We start from the raw sequence: 19,354 nt of genomic DNA on the forward strand, positions 1-19,354 counted from the left end.
TGGCAAAAGTCGAGGATCACGAGAATAGATCCAGACGGAACAATCTAAGATTCCTTGGTATCCCAGAAAATTTTGAAGGAAATGATGCCAGAGGGTCTATGATTACACTAATTAAATCTGCATTCCCAGAATTGGAGGCCTGGGACCTGGATAGAGAGGTTCAGCGTGTTCACCGCTTCCCTTTGATTCAACCGAAACATTCTCACAAAACACGCCAATATCCCAGGGCTATGCTGATCTACTTTGGAAACTTTCTTCTCAGGGAATCAATCTACGATCTTGCAAGACCCACAAGCCAAAGGGAATATAAAGGGTTCAAATTCTTTGCTAGGCCAGATTTTGCGCATGCTACCGTAGAGCGCAGGTGGAAAATGCGTCAATTATTTGCACCATTTGAAAAAATTGGTGCTAAGGTTTTCTTACAGAATCCGGCACGGTTGAAAATCATATTTAAAGGTTCAGCCAGAAGCTTTACAAGTGAAATACAAGCCGAAGAATACTTAAGGGAAATTTCAGAGATGGAGACCCGAAATGCGGGGAAATAATAACATGTAAAGAAGCAGCACGTGAAAAATGAACACTCTGGGAATGCATGGGGGAGTACTAGAATGGATAGGCAGGACGGTGCATACTGGGAGTTTGAGTTTAAATGAATATGGTGAATGATAAACTGCACTGGTATAGAGGTTGTGGTCAATTATATTTTCTTTTTAGAATAAATCTGTCCGGGCAACGGTGTGCGCTCTGGCGATCTGACCATACGGGCGCCCACACCTAGGACCCGGGACCTAGGATGCCTCATGGGATGGTAAGGGAAGGGGAGGGTGGGGGGGAACCCAGGGGGGGGACGGGGGAGAAGGGGGTGGGAGCTTAGGACCAAGGAATGTCAATCACATGAAGGGTAAAAAATACTGCATTATTGTAGTCACAGACAATCGCCTAATAATTAGGAAACAGAGACTTGGATACGATATGAGAATGATGGCAATAATTCTAATTTTAGTATGGCTAAGATAAAAATTGTTTCTTTAAATATCTGCGGACTCAACGATATCAAAAAAAGACAGAAGGTGGCAATAGGATTACAACTAATGGAGGCTAATATCGCCTGCATCCAAGAAACTCATATCGAAGGCTCTCAGCACTACTTACTAAAGTCATTAGGATATAACCTCATTACTGCTACTACACAGGGAGTCCGATCAAAGGGGGTGGCAATCCTAGCAAAAGGTGGGGGCTCCAATTTGATAGAGTACTTTCCGATAAACTTGGGAGATGGGCAATTGCCGAATGCAAGTATAATAAGGGCCAAAATAAACTAACAATCTGCACTATATATGGGAGTGTCTTTGATGAACCAGAGATACTAATAAAGGTCTCCAACGAGCTTGCTCATTGGCCGCTACCCCTTATAGTATGTGGGGATCTTAACCTACATCTCCCCGGGGACTGGACCACCAGACCGGATTTTAAATACAATGGTAGAAAACCAAGAGTTTTTCGGGCACTAAAAGACTTATGTGTGGTACATAGCTTAATAGATGCGTGGCAACATAATCACTGGGGAGATCCTGGTTTCACATTCTATTCATATCCACATTCGCGACATGCAAGACTCGACTACATGCTTATATCAAATTCGCTTAAAAGTGTATGTATGATAGATAAATTGCCACGCCTATTATCAGACCATAACCCCCTAATTTTAAAGCTATCATGCACTCCGAATAACTATTCAATTAAGAGCTGGACGTTTGAAAGGGCCCTGTTAATGAATGAAAAGTATTGCGAACATATGAAGGCGTGGATCCCTGGCTTCATTGCAGATAATCTCGAAAGCACATCTATAGAAATAGTATGGGACGCACTTAAAGCGGGTATAAGAGGAGAGACATTACAATTCTCTCTGCGAGTTAACAAGGAAGGGAAATCCTATCTGGCTGCATTACATTATAACCTAGGTAAAGCCGAAGAAAATCTGATCGCTGCTGCTCAACAAGGTCATGGGCTAGAAAGTGCATTAGCACAGGTAGCCATTGCAAATTTTGTTTTTACAGAAATAATAGTTGAAAAAGCTATCATTAAGGCAGCAGTAAACAAGGAAAAGATATATGAGTTGAGTGAACTGGTTGGGCATCAGTTAGCGGTACGTATCAGAGAAGAGACATCAGCAAGCACCATTAGAGAAATTCATGACCCACGACTAGGCTTAAAATCAGAACCAGATGAGGTAAGGGCTGCATTTCAGAGATTTTATCAAGAGCTATATACCAAATCTATAAATGGATTGGGGGATCCAGATCAGTATTTAGATGGAAATCGAGGACCTAGATTTGAGAAGAATGACCAGGAAATGCTGGATGGATTACCGAATTGGGATGAGATCCTGCTATCCTTAAAAGCATTAAAAAGCGGAAAAGCAGCAGGACTGGATGGGATACCATCTGAGTTCTATCTGAAATTTGCAGATCAATTGCAAATAATGATGACTTTGTTTGCACACATATTTCTGGGAGGTACTCCTCCTCCCTCCTGGTCAGAGGCCAAAATTGTGGTCTTCTTGGAAAAAAAAAAAAATTCACTCGATTTAGGCTCATATCGTCCAATCACTCTAATTAATGGGGACTCAAAAATCTACTCGAAACTCTTGGCGGCCAGATTGGCACCGATAATAAATAAAATAGTATCTAAACACCAACATGGATTCATACCAGGAAGGTCAACAACTGACCATGTTCAAAGGGTGATCTCGTTGTTCGACTATGCGGAATCTTCAGGGGACCCTATGGCGCTTATACTTCTTGACGCAGAGAAAGCCTTCGATAGGGTCTCCTGGAGATTTTTATGGACGGCAATGTCCTATAGTGGAATCAACAACACATTTATTATGGCTGCTCGAGGACTTTATAATAAACCGAGTGCTAGAGTATTAGTCAATGGGCTCCTATCTGAAAACTTTGTAATCACAAGAGGAACCAGGCAGGGATGCCCCTGCTCACCGCTCTTATTTGCAATATATATCGATCCATTTATTCGATGGTTGGATAACTGTGTATGTATATCACCTATCACAATACGTAGGCATAATACTAAAACCTTGGCATATGCCGATGATATCGCGCTTGTCACCAGAGACCCCAGTATAGCTATGCCGGTGATAGAAGAGGAGGCATACCTATTTGGATTGGTGTCTGGATATAAACTGAATTCTAATAAAACTCAGATCGTGTTAAACAACAAGATTGTGATGGGGGATCCAAGAGTGACTGAGGAGGCCGTATACCTAGGGGTTACAATAAGTGCGAGAAACAATGCGCAATTTGGCAGGAACAGCTGGAAGTAGAGTCAAATATCCCCCGCATAGCATATGACTTAGCTTTGAATTCATTGATGTCAATAAAGCTACAGGCACAATTTTATAAAACCTTCTTCTGCCTATATTACACCCCTAAGAAAATTGCTAAATGGGGAACAGGGAAGGGAACAACATGTCCTCGTTGTGCATTATATGGAGCCGATATTATCCATATATTTGCTACATGTAACACTCTTACTAAGCTGATTAATGATATCTCGGAATTCCTATCAGAGGTCTGTCAAACAAGAATAGAAATCTCAACGGAGGAAATAATGCTTGGGGTAGCAAATCGGGAATTGCAGACAAACACTCAGGGGCTAATATTTGTGGCGATGGCAATACTTCGACTTACAATTGCATCAGCTTGGTTAGATCCAGAGCCACCTGCATTTCAACAATGGAGGGCCAGGTTATTAGCCACCTGTAGTCTGGAGGTTGCAATTTATAAAAACAAAGGCGCTAAAAAAAGATTAACGGGCATGCGGATTTGGTCACCAATGCTATTGTGGATCCAAAGACATACATGATTGCATTTAGTGTATATAGTATTATTTACATTTATATTTCTTTGTACCCCTATAGCACAGTGAAAATTAACTGATGTTGTATGTATATAATAAGCATATAGTATTATATACACGTGTACTTTTTTTATCTCTATAGCACATCTTGGATTATAGTATTATTTACATGTATATTACTTTGTACCCCTATAACATAGCTAAGATTAACTGATGGTGTATGCATATGATAAGTATTTGGTATTAAGTACATGTATACTTCTTTGGATCCCTATAGCAAATTTTGGATTAATTTCTATTGTATGTTTATAACTAGTGGCTTACTTATTTATTTATTTATCTATATTTTTCTTTTTTTTCTCTTCTCTCTCTTTTTTTTTCTCTTTTTGACATGCTCTTGGTCAGGGAAAAGGGGGGCGGGGAAGGGGGAATGCATTTATTGTAAAAATTGTCAATAAAAATAAAAAAAATTAAAAAAAGGAATGGCTTGAAAAAAAAAAAATTCTACACAGGAAAAGACAGTCTCACCCTTCCACAACCTATCTCCAGCTAACTTAACTAGAATAATTCACTCCAACATGGAATCCCCACAATTCACATTGCCAGTTACACCTTAAACCCACACTAGTGCTGTAAGCATTCTTCTAAAAAAAACTTTATCTCCTGAAATGTTGCTTTTCCTCCTCTCCTCCAAAGCTACTCTTTTACCAGATAGCACACAACTGCTTAACCAGTGATTACCTTTATAGGAAGTCTTCTCCACTTTGCTTAGAACATCTCTCATCAAACCAGCGCATTAAGAGCTATGCCATGTAATGCTTTCTCAGCTTCCAAACACCGCTTTAAGGTTGCTGCCCCTTTCCTCTCTATTTTCACCATATATTTAATTGCTGCTTCTTAGTAATATTTGGTGATCTCAGGATAGCACCCCTGTCATCAATGATTTAGATAGTTTAAACTCTGCCAACATGATAGGAAGATAGGAAAGGTGGAGGGATTGTGATTATTGCATAAGCAGAGATACCAATCTAATGATGCCCTATTAACCCAAGCTCTGGTTGTGAGTCTTTATCAGGAGGGCTAAAGGTTGGTATAAAACAGCTATGGTTTATCTTCGTCTGTGGACCCTTGATTCCCCTGGAACTTTCTCTTGATTTTAGCAGATGAAATTGCAAGCACTCTTCAGAAAGAACATCTTATGCTATTAGTGGATTTTCACCTATGCGCCCAGAGTTTATTTCTCTTGTGGGCCCTGCCAAGTCTTTCTTAAGGATCTGGCAATTTATATCTGGAACTTAAGAATACCAATCTCATTTACATATCTGGTCACCTTTTGGATCCTGTTTTTGCATTACTAAACCTTAAGACCTGTTCTCCCTTTGGTATCTCCCCCCCCCGCTTCCATCGAGCTAGAAAAGGTGGTAGAGCTTTTGCGGTGGTTACTTCCAAATTATGGAATTCCCTTCCACTAAATCTTCGACTGATCGAATCAGGATCTCAGTTCAGATGTAAACTGAAGACATGGCTGTCCTCCAGCTGCTAACTTCTAGGTTCTACGCCGCTGCTGTCCTCAGCGCTGGGACACCCCCGTTGGGGGTAGCCTCGCGCTAAATAAATTTCATATATTAAAAAAATAAATAAATCTCATGGACAGACCATCTGGCAACACCTTAAAACAGTCAGGTTCCTATTAATTTGAAATCTCAGGTAGTCCACTTAGAGGTCCTGAGATGTGATTGGAAGAGCTATAAGGATGAAGTGTGTTTTTGAGTAACACTATTTATTGATTTTTCAATAAAAGGCACAAGAAAAAAGACAAAACCCCAGGGTGGGGACCTACTCAGCTAAATATAAAACAGTATCAAACATAGCAGACAACAGTACGCTCCCTCCGGTGGTCAGAATCTAAAAATAATTAAAAGGTGGTAAGGTGAAAAAACTGAATCCTTCACCCATATACACCAACTATCTCCACCCTCCCTCATTGCCTGTCCCCCAACTTGGGGGATGAGACCTAACCGTACCACGGGGGGGCACCAACAGATATGTTCTCGTTAGTGTGCGCTCCCTCCACCCTAAAACTATCAGGCATGCGCTATCACCGCTTACTAAAAAACAATTCACCCCATCTCACACATTGGTTGTATAACGTTACAACGCATACTTTTACAACGCCTACCTTTACAAAGCAATTTTTACACCGCAACATCCACTACAACGCACACCATTACAACGCATGCCATTACATCGAATACTTTAAAACTACCTTTACAACGCATTCCATTACAACGCATACTACATTTACAACGCATACCATTACAACGCATTACATTACATTCCATGTAAGGTAAGTATTGGATAGTGTAGGGGTAAAAATTACTATTCTAACTCCAGGGGGTGCAACAGTAGGGTAGGTTTCGGATAGTGTAGGGGTAAAAATTACTATTCTAACTCCAGGGAGTGCAACAGTAGGGTAAGTGTTGGATGGTAATTGTATGCGTTGTAATGGTATGCGTTGTAATAACTGAGTTGTAATGACATGCGTTGTAGTGGTGTGCGATGTAGTGTCATGCGTTGTAAGGACTGCGTTGTAAAAACATGCGTTGTAATGGATTTTACATTGTAAAAGTTGCGTTGTAATGGTAGTGCGTTGTAAAAGTTGCGTTGTAAAGGTTGTTTCCCCACACATTAGCCTATAAACAGATTTCCATTTGGTCTCAAATCCTAATTAAGCTCCATTCATGTTACTGGTGAGTATTTCCGTTGGCTTGAGAGCTGTGGGAATGTGTAGAATCATTGAGCAAGCGGAAGAGGTTCTGTCTTTTTCTAGTTGTGGTTTATGGGTAGTTTGGGCACTCCCAATTGTTGGAAGACTGTGTGCCATTCCTGTTTCATCATAATTTCTACTATAGGAGGTTTAGCATCCAGAATCAGTACCTTCAGTATTGGGAACCCCAGCATACTTTTCAATGTGTCAGCCATCTTATCTCAAAAAGAGCGGAGCTTGGGGCAGAGCCACCAAATATGTAGCGAGTCACTGAGTCCCCCACTCCCCGCCCACCAGCAGTTAGTGCTTGCATTTGGGTACGTATGGTGCACGCAGTAGAGGGTGCAATGCCATCCAAGCCATACTTTGTAATGGATTTTCTTACCCCGAATAGAAGTAGAAGAGAAGTATATGTCCCTCCCTAGCCGTTTTCTCTGTGCTTGTGAGTGATTTGTGCTCCTAACAGGAGGTTCCAAGAGTGATTATGTCGGCGGTGGTCTGAGCAGCACTGTGTAGGTAACACTGGCAGTGCCAAGTCCTTGACGCATGTTTGCTACAGGATGGCACCTTGCACCAGACTTGCCTGACTCCTGAACAACCCAGTAATAGGGTACTCGCCGATGGTAAACAGCGTTTACAATGATTCTTTTTCTCCGCTTGGAATGACAACACGGTTGTGATCACGACCGCGTTGTGATTCCGCATACCATTACTCCGCAAGTCAGAACAACGACTTGCGGAGGAGGGGGGAGGTGTTGGATTTAAAATCCAACACCTTCCCTAGTGTCCGCATAGACTGGAGTTGGAATAGTAAATTATACTATTCCAACTTCCAGCGCCTCCCCTCCGCAAGTCGTTGTTACGACTTGCGGAGTAATGGTATGTGGAATCACAACGCGGTCGTGATAACGACCGCGTTGTGATTCCACTCGGAGAAAAAGAATGTGGGAATTCAACATATATTCACTCCCGATTCAGAGAACTCTGTCTTAGGTGAGAGCCTTACAATTCACGTTTGTGCATAGAATGCAGCTTAGGTAGGCAGGGATACGCACTTAGCCCTGACGAAAACCCCAGACCCAGTTGGACTCTTGGTGTGGGCCGAAACATGTTGCCAAAATTAAAAGAAAATTCAGGGGCAATTGAGAAACTAATGCTCAATTAAAACCGTATTTGTTTTTATCGATGCCCACAGTACCCTACGAATAAAGAGGATTACTTTTGTGGATATCATGAGACATTTTTAGATTTTCTTTCCTATCTGGATCCCTGCATTATCAAGGGAAACATTTTAAAGAAGAACTCTCATCCTTTTGGTTGAGATCCGCCCTGGCGGTGCTGTCCTACCAGGGTGTGGATAGGTGCCGATGATGAAGCGTGTCATGATTCAGTGAGTGCAGCGTCCACTCCAAAATCTTTGGATGCTCTGGTAGGATCATCTTTTCTGGATTCCGTTGTTTTCCTTCCGCCTAGTTGCCCTTTTTGTGATTAAAATATGTTTCCATGTCTGTGGTGCATCTTGTGCGATGAGCAGTCGATACACATTGGAGATGATCCGCCTAGTACCTGGCAGTTTGGTAAAACGTGTTTCTAATGGGGTTTTATCTTGCACAACTCCTTGCAGAACCTCTGAGTTCATAACCCAATGATGGATCTGGACGTAGTGCAATCATTCTTACTCAGAGAGGTTATGTTATGTTATGTTATGTTAGTGATATTTTTAAAGCACACTGCTGCCCAAGGGCTTCCTGGCACTATGTCAGATGTCCTTCTGAGGCATGATCACGAGGTAGCTTCCTCCTCTAAGAGTTAAATAGCCACGTTTTCAGGGCCTTCCTAAAGGCAAACAGCTCTGTAATGCCTGTAATAGAGGGAGGGAGGGAATTCCACGCTTTGGCAGCGCCTAAGAAAAAACTCCTACCTCCCCAGTTGTTTTTATTTGGCCCGAGGGATGCAAATGAGTTTGGCTTCAGAGGAGCGCAAAGATCTTGTAGGAATATACCAATTGGTATTATGGATCAGATGGTTTGGACCCATGGAGTGGAGTGACCTATGAGTGATACACAGGGCCTTAAACAGGACTCGCTTCCTAACGGGCAGCCGGTGCAGCTTTCTAACTTCGCCTGAAATAGATTGATGCCTTGGGGAGCCTGACGGTAATCTGGCTGCCGCATTCTGTACGAGTTGCAGTTTCCTTAAAAGACCTTCCTGCAAGTTGATATATAGGCCATTACAATAGTCCAGCCTGGACATTGCTAGGGAGGTGAAACTCAGCTTTGCATTGCAAAAAGATTTTGGGGACAGAGGCACTAAAAATATCCAAAATCATTGGATACCCCTCTTCCTCCATCCTTGGACAGCTTGACCATTGAGGCTTAAAGGCCTCATTGTACTTGATGGGTGTATGGAGTCAGAGATATGTTACCAGCTTTTTGGTTGCTACAAAGGATTCCCAGGCCCTTAAAGTCAGGAATTCATCACTGAAACTCCAAATCATTTTCTCAGTCCTTGCAAATACCACTGATGGTTTGAATCCACAGTGCTGAAGAGCTCACTATTGTAATTGACTCATTCATGGTCCCCGAATCCTTAATGCGATTTCATTCTTATTCGTAACAAGTGATAACATTCCTGATTTACAAGTGTGCATTCCCAATTAAGGTAATGTGGTAGTAGATGACTACGTCTTGAAGCGACCCTCACAATCAAAATGTCAAAATGTCAACAAACCCTCCCTTTTGGTTGACTTGTACATTTAACACCAAGTGATTGTGTATGAGGTCACGGTATCTGGATGTGAACTGTTTAAAAAAATGTACACTGCCATTGGCGGTCCCTCTTCAATGTCGGCAGAGCAGTGACCCTTGCCGACGCAGACCAATGCCTCTTGGTATTGTCCGCGCCCCCCTTCTTGGCCGCTGTGGTCTCTCCCTGGTGCTCCTCCATCTCCATTGTCTGCTGGACGCACTTAAATATTGTTGCATGGAATGCAAGGCTGCCTAGCCGTAAAACCACCTGATCTCTCTATAGTCCACAACTGGACACTCCCTGCCCCTCTATCCCATTCCTGCAGGCTCCTGCTTTCCCCTTTGTGTCGGTTTTTCTGTCTTTCTCTGTCCTTCCGCTTTGTATTTTTTCACCTGTTTTGCTCTTTGTAAAAGAGTCTGGAAAAATATGTGCTGGTCCCCAAAAATAAATGCCGCTGGCCCCCACCGGCAAACCCATGCTCAAATTAAACACTGTGTTTAATGTATCTTTGATGGAAACAAGGTTTGTCCTGTGCTTCTTTTTCAAATTAATTTTGATTTACAATGAATCAGAACTTTAATTAGATTTTAGATCCCTCTAAGATATTCATGAGGAGTCCGCTTCTGAATGAGTCCCACAGGACAACTGTTCTAATAATGCATGCTTACCTTGATCCACCCGGGCATACAGGGTTGTTCTTGTTTCATATACCCTGATGTGCTTCGTGTGCAGGGAAAAGCTGGAAATTGCTAGCCTGGGTTTGGAGCTCCAGCTGAGAGCCATCTTGGTTCATCTTTGACGTTGTAGTTGCTGCTTTAGCTAGCTTATTCAGCAGTATCCCTACAGCACTTGATCTAACACTAATGTGCTAGTGGCAGAAGGCAAAATTGCTCTTAACACAGTGGTAGGTAGTTCACTAACCCTCCAGAAACACAAACAACTAATCTATGAAAGAAAAACATTCTTGGTTCTCTTACGGGTTTTAAAAATCATAAACTATGGGGCCCATTAGGATGTCTGGCGGATCGCCTCCACCGTGCGGGCGGTGGTGAACCGCCAGACATCCATACCCTCCCGCCATATTACTATGGCGGGGGGACCGTGGCGGACGGAAAGACGTCCGCAGCTTTTCCGCCCCTGTCGCCTTGCAGCCGGGGCGGAAAAGGTTTAATATGGTGTCGGTGTCTATTAGACACCGCCAGCCATATTACCATGGGCCAAAACAGATGCCGTGGCATCGCCGCCACGGAAAGGCATGCGGTCTTCACTTTGGGGGCCCCCTGTGGGCCCCCGGAGTGGAGAGGTGGGGAGTGCACACGGGGGTACCTGTGGTACCCCCCTGCATTTGCATAAACAAAGCGGCAGGCACTGCGCGGTGCCTGCCGCTTTGTTTATGCAAATGCATACGTGCATTTTTAGCATTGTGGCAGTCGGTGCTGAGAGCCCCGCCCGCCACAATGCTAAAAATGCGGGATGCGCCGGCCACAGTGGTGAGCGCATCCTAATACCCCCCACTGGACCCCTGCCCTCATGGTGGGCAGTCCCGATCACCAATAGGATGGAGGGCGGACTAAGTCCGCCTGCCATCCTAATGACCCCAATAGTGTTCAAAGTGCAGAAAGGTAATAGTGGAGAAATTATGATTCCAAAATTAGAATTGTGTATAAAGAAGCTGAAACAACCTGTTAAAAATAAAACAAGCTAAATGAGGCTTGTCTCTGAGGGGCACAAGCATCAACCTAAATACCGGTCGCAAGCGGGCGAATTCGCAGAATCGACCCCTTTGCAACCGGTATTTAGGCAATTGGGATGCATCAACCCAAAACCCATTTGCAATATAGGTAATTGCAAATTTTGTGATTACCTAAATTGTGAATGCTTTGAGGGAAGCACAAATTGCGATTCCCCATTTGGGATGCATCAAGCCTTTCCTAAATGTGACTGTGCATTTAGGAAACGCTAATTACCATCAACTGCAACTTGATGGTAATTTGCAAAATGTGCTATGTGGCGCACACATATGCCCTTATGGCATATGTGTGCGCCAAATGTGCACACATGCCAAATTTGGGGGTGGAACAGGGTGGCCTTTAAGGCCCCCTAGCACCCTTCAAATTGCATTTGCAATTTGCGAGTACCTATTCGGTGCTCGCAAAGTGCGAATGTCTTCTCATTCATTTCTATGGGCCTTAAGGTCCATAGGAATGAATGGGAAGACATTCCTTAACCCCTTTAGCGCGGCATTTTGGGCTCAAGACCCTGCCGCGTCGGGAATTGAACCCTGGTCCCGGGTCTGACCTCTGCATCAGGGTCTGCCTCCTCTAACCAGTGAGCCACACTTCTATATATAGAATAGCTCCTTTATATTATATCTAAGCTACAAGAACCGGAAGCTTTAAAATACGAATTTTCACCTACTCACAAATTGTGTGAAGATATGGTCTGCTCTTTCGAAGTTTAAATTCTTACAATGAGAGAGTGTGTTATTAAAGAGAAGATTCCCAGACCTCATACCATAGTCAATGTCCCACAAAAGGTTATAGACAAGCCTGACGTTAGAAATGGGGTTACTTGTTGACTGGGGTGTAAGCCCTGGTCAAGGAGTAACCTACAGCCCTAGTCAGGATAAGGGCCAAACAACTCCCAAATTAACCTGTGCTCAACCCACTGGTAGCTCTGGACAGAGCAGTCAGGCATAACTTAGAGGCAATGTGTAAAGTATTTGTGCAACACTTCAAACAGTAAACCAGTGAACACACCACACAGAAAGGATCCCACACCAGGTTAGAAAAAAGAGCTTAATGTAATAAATAAAACAAGACCAAAAATGACAAAAATCCAATTAGTAGAACTGGGGATATTGAATTTTAAAGTTTGTAGTAAGCCAAAAAGTCCAAACTGCCAATTAGGGATATCTGGTCGCACCAGACCAGGAGAAAGCCACAAGTTTAGACCGACCACGATGGAGTGCGGGCCAGCTACAGGAACCCATTTAAGTTCGCTTAACAGAGTATCTTAAATCCTGGTTGTAAAGCATTGCGAGGATCCACTTCGAAGATGACCTGTGCAGCTTAAGCGATGCGTTGGTTCTGAGATACGGTGAGGCTGTGGTGCGAGGTCCTGTTGCTGTTGCATCGTTGTCAAGGATATAATCGACGGGGCTTTTGATGCGAAGTCTGGCGTGGGGAATCCGGCACTGAGCTGTCGATGCTTTGGTTCTTAGGAGCTGTGAGGCTGTGATGCTGAGTCTGGCACCATCATTCGAGGCTGCTGTAGATGAGAGATGCAAGCACCTGGGCTGTGGATGCGCTGCAGCGATGCTTTGATTCCGCGGAATGCGGGAGTGACGTGGGGCTTTGTGAGGAGTCCAATCCATACACCCGGTGTGATCCTGTGGTTCTGCTTGGAGATGAGCTGCTCAGGCAAGCAGATGCGTAGGTTCTGCTCGGGGTTGCGCCTCACAGCAGAAAAGATGCATTGGTTCAGCTGGCAAGCACCTTAGGCTCACATCCAAGGGTCCAGGACTGGGGTGGCACCACTTAGCAGGGTAGACTCACAGATGGCAGGTGTAGGTGCACATTTGTTGGAAACCTGTGATGTCACTGATGCTTCAGATCAGGAGGCCAGCCAACTAGCCACTGGAGACACTCTGGGTTCTGGGTTAAAGAGACGCAGGTCCAGTCTTTCTCACCCAAGCAAGAGGGCAGCAGGAAGTAGGTCAGCAAAGCAGGAGTCCAGCAAAGTGCAGTCCAGCACAGTGGCAGTCCTTCAGCAGCACTGCAGTTCTTCTTCCTGGCAGTGTGTCCACAGGTTCAGTAGCGTACTGAAGTGGTGGTGCCTGGGTGTATGGAGTGAGAGGTATGTCACCAACTGTTTGTTGCTACAAAGGAGTCCCTGGCCTTTCATGTCATGCCCATAGAGGTGCTCCAGTAAGAATTGGGTGGCCTATATTTTTTTTATCTAGCCAAATTAAGGGACTTCCAACTATGGTATAGTCCACTTGCCTCTAGTTCTTTTCAGACTCTAAGATAGACCATTCCACTGAAATTTTCAATTGAGCGGCAGTGTAGAAGGAATGTATGCCAGGCATGGCCAACGCCTTGCCTCACTGGACCAAGCCAGTAGTTTTCAGGTGACCCGAGAAGTTTCACTGCTCCATACGAAATGCATTAATTGATGTTTGATTTGATTTAAATATGATGCATCTAACCACACCGGAAGGGCCTAAAACAAATAGAGAAATTGCAGAAGAATATTGATTTTGACAATGTTACTCCTGCCCATCCATGAAATAAACATGCTACTCTACGACCCTTGGTTCCACCTTATCACTGCCATTAAGAAGGTTAGTTGGCATTAAATATTTCCCCATTAGTCTTGGGAATGTGAACCCCCAATATTTGATAGACTTTTTAGCCCAGCGGAATGGGAGTGCCAGGCTCAAATCAGACACTCCCTCCTTTTGGAGAGTCAAGCTCAGAGCCTCGGATTTATAATAGTTAATTTTGTAGCCAGGCACTAAAATTAAAATAAAAGAAGGGCTATGACAGCAGGGAGGGAGGATCAGGGAGTCCTCACCGTGAGCAAGACGTCAAAAGCGTACAAGGAAATCTTGTATTCTTGGGCAACAAACAAAGTAATCCACATCACAAAGTCTGATTGCTTAACTAGGCAGGCCAGTGGTTTGATAAAGAGGGCAGACAGTAGCGGTAACAAGGGGCACCCCTGTTTACAGCACCTTCCTAGCACGAAGGCCTCGGAAGTTGGCCACTTAAAGCTACCCTTGCAATCAGGTGAGTGTAGTTAGAGAAAACCATACTCCGGAAATATGGACCCATTTCCATCTTCTGAAGGATAATTCAGAGAAATGACCAGTCCACCCTTTCAAATGCCTTTTCTGCATCCAGCAATGGAAATACGCTGGAATCTTGTAGGTGACAACTTCCCAACCATGTGGATGACAGACCTAATGTTGTCATCGGTCTAGCATCCCTGAACTAATCCACTCTGCTATGGTTGTATTAGGATGGGGAGAACTTCATTAATGTTTGTTATAAACAAGGGAACCCCATACAGTAGAACCTGGGGTAGAACGATAATTTTAAAGAACAATGGTTCGAGGTGGGCCGTAAGAGGTCCTTAGAGGGAAAAAGAGCGAGTATTTAATAAGTCGCTAGGGAGCAATGGTAGTAGGTAAGGATAAGAGTTTTTTTATTTTTACTCTTTTCTCTTAACTGCGAAAGAGGTACTCGGACCCCCTTCTCCTGCCACACAGAACTACGACGATTCATTTCAGGCGCCAATTTCTACCATAGCGACGAATGCGCTTTTGGAACCCCCTTCTACACTGATTGTGTTTTAACTTGATTAATCTTCTGTAATTCAAGTAGGACCCTTGCCTACATAGAAGTGAACGAGCGCTACTTGAATTCCTCATTGGAAGACGTAATTCCGATAATTTTTAAAATTCTTTGGAAAAAAGCGACACCCAACCAGCTGTATTGTACGAATGACTATCCTTGCCCTACCCACCGGCAAGTTTCAGGAGGCTCAACTGTCCTGATGAAGATCTAAAACAATATAGATCGAAACGCCGTCGACCTACCCAAGGAATTTCACTTGTTCTATTGTATATAATTGTTGTGTGTTTTTATCCTTGTTGTTGTGTGACAGTCCGTTCACTTTGATCACTTATGTCACGTTCTGCACCGTATTATTCACCTGAGCTCCTGCAATACAGTATATATATTTATGTATATCATTAAGAGAAAAGAGTAAAAATAAAAAAACTCTTATCCTAACCTACTACCATTGCTCCCTAGCGACTTATTAAATACTCGCTCTTTTTCCGTAGAGAACTTCATTAAGGCAGGTGGCCAAGATTTAGGAGTAGAGCTTTGTGTCAAGGTTCAGTAGAACTATTGGGCGGTATGAAGTACAGGCTAAGGCTCCTCCCTCTGCAGGGCTGTATGTGTACAGAGCTGGGCACCGTTAATAAAGTTTGTTTGTTTCATAGGTGAACAGTAGTCACCGGAATACTGGTTAGAATAAAATCGGCAAAATTCCTTAACTATGTCATCTAACTCCTGTTCTTCTTGGTTATGAAGGACGTGAATGAATTCTCTCTCCCACCTACCATGCAGCAACCTAGCCAGATGTGTCCTTATTGTAGTTCCCTCTACATAAGTTTATTTTTTACTGTGGAGAAGGGTCAATTAAACTTTGCCTGTATAGTGCAAGTGAAGCAGTTCTCTGGCCACAATTAACTTTCATATAACCTGTAGGGTTGGTGCACTGGCTTTTTCTCACTCTTACTCTTGTATGTCCTATTCTAACTTGTGAATTGTAGTTTATGATGGCAGAGATTCTCAGCCATGGTTAGTATGAATCTGCCCATGATCACCACGCTGAAGGTGTCCCAAAGTCCACCTGTCGAGATCAACTCCCTATAATAAATATAGAAATATAAGTGCATTGCTGATCATTCCTTAGTTAGTGCAGGAGTGTGACCAATGCACATGTAAATAGTATGTATATCCCATGTGCATGGGGTGCATCTCTTGCCACACATCCCGTAGGCCGAACTCCCATATATCTTTTTAGCCGCTTTGAGAATGCTGCCCACTCGTCCCTGTCAGCATCCCTACTTTTCCATCTGGGGGTCCCAAACTGCAATAAAATTACTGGCCTGCACAATCTCACCCCTGGCCACCCTCCGTATCTCCAAGATATGTATGGGGCATTGTGCTGTTTTAGGGGGTGTATACTGTGGGTAATGTGATGGGATGCCTATAGAGGGTGCTGGCTAATATGATGTATCTGCCCCCCTTGTCTAGTCCATTGTCCATAATTATAAATGGGAGATCATGTTTGAGAAGTATTGCCACCTCTCTTGGCTTAGTGGATACTAAAGAATAATATGACATAGGATAGGCTCGGTGACACAATTTCCCCTGCTCCTTCTTTAGGAGATGGGTTTTCTGTAAGCATACCACATCAGCATACCACATCTGGGTGAGAGTCTATTAGACTATTTCAAATTCCTACCTCTCCTTTTATGTAGGAAGTTTAGACCTTTTATGGCTAGGGTAAGTAAACTAAGACTTGGAAATCATTGAGTAAGAGTGAGCGTATGAAGTGTGAGCGAGTGCCACTGCGGTGAGAGCCTCCCTCTCCCCCAAGTAGTAAACTAACCAAGTATATAACAGAAAAACATAATCCCAACAAAAAAAAGGGTATTTTATTCCCCCCAAAGAGGTAGCATCTGAAGGCAAACATTTACCTCCATCAGTGCTAGGTGTGGAGAAGAAACCATCCACCCCCCCCCCCACCATCCGCAACTGCCATTTGGAGGGCCACTGCCCAGTCCAGACCAACCACTGGGTCCAGAGGAAGCAAAATGGTTCGCCACTTCACAGCCGACCCAACCAAGAAATTATCATCGAAGAGCAATGTAACTTGCCCATCTTGGAGTTCAATGTGTAGCAGGAGTCCCCATGGCCTAAGCAGGAGCTGTGTGTCTCGAAATGACTGATTTATGGGCTAAAACTCCCGCACTCAGAATGATAGGCCCAGACATTTTTACAATATACAGACCGAAAATGAGCAGGGAGTCAAACAGCTGAGATGTCAGTCAGTGCACTCATCTCGCGGATCCATCCAATCTCTAACTTGATGCGTTCTTAATCACACTGGTTCATGGCATGGTTTCATAGGCGACTCCAGCCATTCAAGTCACTCTTTGGATCTGGAATGTTTCCTGTGTTCCAGCGTGATGAGGCATCTGGATTGCCCCCATAAGTCCGCCAGTTTGGGCTGGGGCCTATCCACATACCCCTACACACCCAATGGCTTCATAAAAAGGTCTCCGGTAAAGGGCCCCTTCGCGGGTGCCCGTCAGGCATTGCAGCGCCGGTCTGATGAGAAGCAAAACGCCCTATGATGAAGCATGACAACCCTCGGGTGTGTGAGGGCAATCCATAAAAGACCTGATCACTCCATCATTCACCTTCACTTTAGGAACTGCACATTCCTTCATTTTTTGCATATCCTCATTGGGAGCACATGTGCAGGTTCCTCTTTTTGAGAAATAGCCTATCCAAATATGCCAAGTGGCCACGGCTGGTAGATTTCTTCTTGGGACGCAGAAGTAGAGCCCTATCAGTGCCTACAGGTGCCAAGATCCGCTTCCGCCCTAGATGCTGGTTATTACCTCTTCAACATGTGCTAGACATGGACCAGCACCAGGTATCCCAATGGTACAGACTGGTTCAATTTGGCACCTCAGTGCGTGGTTTCGGCTGGGCAGGCCTCCAAAGTTCTCTATCCATCGTGTTATGGCAATGCATAGGGCAAAGCAGGGCCTCCTTGCTGGTCCCGACGAGCAGCCCCAGGGCATCTGTTCGTTTACATCCAGGATCTATCTCTTCTTCTCCCACCAGGGCAGCAGTCCTCGGTCCTCTCTCATCAACAGTCAGCCAGCCCACATGACTCTGGTGCCCTGCAGGCTACACTTCCCATGAATCCTACAGCCGAGGGCCACTCATTGTCGTGCTAGAGTGTTCCACTACCAGACGCCATCCTAGCGTGATCTTCAACTGCCAGCTGGGTGCTGAGGGCCAAAAGGTCTCCCGAGGATGGCCGAGGCTTCCTTGGGTCAGAGGTCAGGCTTATCCAGGGCTTTAAGCATGATGAAAAAGCTAGGAGGTCTCTCAAAGGGACGTGGCTGATATCATTAAGGGCGTGGCTTAAGAACATGTAAACTAAAAATCTGTGCTTAGCATAGTGTGCCTCCCAACTGGTATTATGCTGCTTCTGTCATTGCATCCAGATATATAATATAAATGTAAATGTAAATGTACAGGAAATTATATAGCGCTTGCTTAGGGAACCCGTCCTGGTATTCCCCTGTGAGATAACCCCGGCAGGGTATCCGCAAGGTGAAAGCCAGGCATCCCACCGCGAGGGGCCGTTGTGGAGATTAAGCAAGCTATTACCCAGAGTTGCAGAGTGTGAACCCGTGAATCGAGTAGGCACCGGAGCGAGAATTGTCAAGTCCATGGACATTTTAGGACTCAAGACCCCGCCGAGCCGGGAATTGAACCCTGGTCCCGGGCTGACCTCTGCTTCCAGGTCTGCCTCCTCTAACCAGTGAGCCACACTTCTCCACACAAAATCCAGTAACATCACACCAACAACAAGCCAGGACCATTGGCTTTGCCATTGGTTGTCAGTTGCATAAGATAAGTAAGCAACAACTATGGATTTGTAGTATATAATATTGAAAATGCTTCTGTTCTGAAATTATGAGACTGTGAAAGACCTATAAGGAGTCTTTTTGTAGTGACATAAAAGGCAGTGAAGTGTGGTACTGCTGCAGAGTTAAGATTTTTTTTTCACCCTGAGGATAAGGGCAAGAATGAAGAACCCGATAGGCAGGGCCAGACTGGCCGTAGCAGGCACCAGGCGTTTCCCTGGCCGCTAGGGTGGGGGCCGGTTTTGGGCCACTGCGGGGTAGTTTTTGTTACCGGGGGCGGGCAATATCAGCCCTCTGTAACAAAATCGGCTGAAACTGGCCCTCGCAAACTGCTCGGCTGCACCCCCCTCACCCCAGGAGGTGCCAGCCGAGTAATTTTCTGGGGACGGTTTCGGTTCCCAGTCCGGCCCTGCCGATAGGGACCCGTCTCAGCACCTGCTTTTTATAACTGCCGGTGCTGATCACCCGCAAGACCCAGCCCACTTAATGCCCTTGGCTCATCCCTGGGAGCTTGCCTCTAGAGACCGCCACTCTAGACGCTCCAGTACACACAATCTTCTCTCTAGCCCCACGGGCAGTGCTCAGTTAAAAAAATGCCAGGGTTCTCATTAGGAGACCACTGAATCCAGTACACAATCCGTTTGTGTTATCGTACAGGGAGGGACTGTCGCCGTTTCGACCCTGTCTGATTGTTAGGGTCTCTT

This window comes from Lissotriton helveticus, chromosome 11 (assembly GCF_964261635.1).
Source record: "Lissotriton helveticus chromosome 11, aLisHel1.1, whole genome shotgun sequence".
Taxonomy (NCBI): domain Eukaryota; kingdom Metazoa; phylum Chordata; class Amphibia; order Caudata; family Salamandridae; genus Lissotriton; species Lissotriton helveticus.